At 32.7% G+C, this 3380-nt stretch overlaps 1 non-coding gene across 1 annotated transcript; it reads left to right on the top strand.

Moving 5' to 3' along the window:
• Positions 1-2016: 2016 nt before the first annotated feature.
• LOC122122161 lies at positions 2017-2123 on the top strand. Its single transcript, XR_006150129.1, has one exon. It is a non-coding gene; the product is annotated as a U6 spliceosomal RNA (small nuclear RNA).
• The last annotated feature ends 1257 nt before the right edge of the window (positions 2124-3380 follow it).

Here is a 3380-nt window from a genome sequence, read left to right as displayed (position 1 = left end):
TATATATATATATATATATATACACACACACACATATATCAGGTGTTCAGTGATTTAACCTACAGTTCCCAGCACATTGTCATTCTCACAAAGTGTACATGATAAACTGCTCTGAGGTTCTGTGGTATATAATGTGTATCACTTTGTACTCATTTCCCCCATTACCTTGTTTCTCATCCCTGTGAACAACTTCAGTCTATTTTCCATAGGACAGCTTTGTTTTCATTACATGTAGTTACTTACTGATAATAAAATAAAAAGGTTGTTTGTAAAAGAAAAAGAACTTTTAGGTCACAGGTTAAAAGTATCATATTCATCCCAATGTTTCCTATGAGATAAAATTTATAATTGTAGTAAAAGAGAAAAGGAATTCCTAGATCTGTTGTTTTGCCATTTAGAATGACAGAGAATAATATAACGTCACTGTTATAACTCTTAAAGAATGCAAGGGTAACTGATGGTCCCTATCATGTTCCTACAAAACCAGTGGAACCTGAAAGATAATAGTAGACTAGCAGAAATTCTAAGTAGCAGACATGCAACATGAAAGAGAAAGAGAGAAAATGAGAGTGAAAGAGAGAGAGAAAAATCATAATACTGAAAGTGCATAACAGATAAACAAGAGCTGTATGAGAATACTCATACTGCTATCCTTAGATTCTACATGTACGTTTGAATGTATTTGATGTATGATAACCCATCAACATAAAATATAAAGTAATTTTGATAAAACATAAAAATGACTCAGAACAAATTATAAATGCTAAAACAATCTTCACAGAAGTAAACTCTCAGAGATATTTCATGACTTTGAAAAGAATAAAGTAGCTTTGGTTAATAAAAATTTAGAAATATGACAATTCACAAAAATATAAAATGATATTCATATATTTCATTATATAACCCAAAGTAGAAAACAAATGTTGTTTAGATGATTTTTTAAAACACAGTATCTCAGGTGCTGGGAAGGTGGCATAGTGGTAGAGTGCTTGCTTTGAATGCATGAGGCCCTGGGTTTGATTACTCAGCACCACATAAGCAGAAAAAGATGGAAGTGATACTGTGCATCAAGTGGTATCGCTTGATAAAATTTTTAATCAATATTTTGTTTTAATTTTGTTCTTTGTAAATTCATGTGCATCTATAAAAAAATGCTGTGACAATCCCATTAACATCCTCAAAGTACCTCTTAATGATGACTTAAAACGTTGTATTATAGTACAAGAAAAAGAATGCTACAAATAAAGAAAACCAATAATTAAATATTAATGATTAATAAAGTAAAAAAAATTACCAGTGTTTCCAGGACTTGAAGTGTATTACATATTAGATTTTTACTATTTTCTCGTATTCCTGTACATTTAAAACTGGCTAAGTTTATGATGTTCAACAAGAGTTTTATAGGCGATGAGTAGGCGATGATTAGTATATATGGCTCATTTTATCGTTTGTACATGGCTTATATCATCATTTGTTCTTCGCTAACATAAAAAGTATGGAAGCCCTAAAGTTTTAACAGAAACTGTGTAATTAACAAAGTCTTAACTCTTCATTCTGCTTCTTTAGACAAAGACTTTGCAACTTCTCAGTAAAGTTTCTATAAACTCTGAAATGTATATATTTAGTAGTATATGTCTGCTAATATAAATCTTAAATAGTTTATGGAAAAGTATTTTCACCTGCCAGACTTCATTTTGGCATATATAAGCAAATTCTCAAAATTTAATGTTTAAGCAGTAAAACTTTAACAAATCTTTACACTTGCTGCAGTGTTCATTATGGCAGGTGCCTTGTATACAATAATTGAATTCCTCCTCCTACAATTTCTTGAACAACAAATATCTGGAATTATTTTGTTGTGGACAGGTTAATCTTGACTTTATTCTTAATTGTGTGCTTATGGAAGAAATACATGATTCTAAAATTTCACGACAATTCTTTTGAACTTACTTTTTCTTTAATTGTCTAGTTTAAGAAAATCAGTTGCACTTTAGAGATTAAAAAAAAAACTGTTCTGTGCTCAATTTGGCAGGACATACACTAAAATTGGAACAATATAGACAACATTAGCATGGCAGCAGTGCAAGGATTACAAATGCAAATTACTGAAGCATTCCATTTTTACAACAACAGCTGGAGGCGATGTGGCCAGAAGGGAACCCTACTGCATTATTTGTGGGAGGGTAAACTTGTCCAACCACTTTGAAAATTAGTGTGGAGGTTCCTCAAAAGAGTCCATATAGAGCTCTCCTATAACCTAGCAATCCCACTTTTGTGCATTCACCCAAATCACCACACGCAAGACCATATTAAAACTACCAGCACAACTATGTTTATTGCAGCATCATTTAACATAGCTAAGATATGGAACCAAACTCGATTCCCCTCAGTAGATTAATGGATCCAGAAAATGTGTGTGTTTGTGTGTGTGTGTGTGTGTGCATGCGTGTGTGTACATGAATTGTATGCCTACATCAGAAATAATGGCATCACCCAATTTGTTAGGAAATGGAAATACTTGGAAAAAATTATATTAAATGAAGTAAGCTAAGTCTCAAAGAACATATTTCCCATGGTATCCCTTATTTGCAATAATTAATATATGTCTGGGATAAGCAGAAAAGATCATAAGCTCTGTGCATAGGACTAGATAAGATGATATTAAGATAAATGAACCCCAAGATAAGAACGTAAGTTGTTTTTTCTTTCTTGCTGTTGTTTCTAATGTATTTATAATGTACAATGTGATTTTTTTCCTTTTTTTTATATAATCCTCCCTCATAGTATAACCCTTGTTTTCACTGTATTCAATGTTGGTGCTCCTGCATCTTGTATATCTACTTCGCTAATTTGGGGAGGGAAAGAGAAAAAACAAAATGCTTAGATAGAGATGCAGGTTGACCCATTGTAACAATGAGATGCACAAGACACTATGTTGAAAAACAAACTTCACAATTTAGGAGGGCAGGGGATAGTGAGGGGTGGAGGGCTTGGGGAGTGTATTGTGGAGGTGTGAGGGAAGGGATGGTGGGAAAAACATTTAAATAAAAAAATAAAATACATGAGAGCAGTAACACAAGAGATGGGAGTGGGGGAAATACTGTACTATACAAAGAAGAGTAGAACAGCTGTGGAGAGCAGTAATTTTGCTTTAACATAGGAGGAATAAACTAGCAAACAAATTTTCAGCCTCATGTCAGTCACTAAGAAGAGCGGAAAAATGCACAATCAGTAAACCAATAGCGATAAAATAGAACACTAAACAATGAAGAGGAACAGATGACTTGGAACAAGAATAACAAATGACACAATTAGGAAACAAATAACAAGCTGGTAAGTTTAAAAAAATTAACCATACTTCTATCAAATCTTTTTTACCT

The sequence above is a fragment of the Dipodomys spectabilis genome, unplaced genomic scaffold (genome assembly GCF_019054845.1).
Source record: "Dipodomys spectabilis isolate Male_0828 unplaced genomic scaffold, ASM1905484v1 ptg000205l, whole genome shotgun sequence".
Lineage (NCBI taxonomy): Eukaryota > Metazoa > Chordata > Mammalia > Rodentia > Heteromyidae > Dipodomys > Dipodomys spectabilis.
This window is presented reverse-complemented; position numbering and strand designations above follow the sequence as displayed.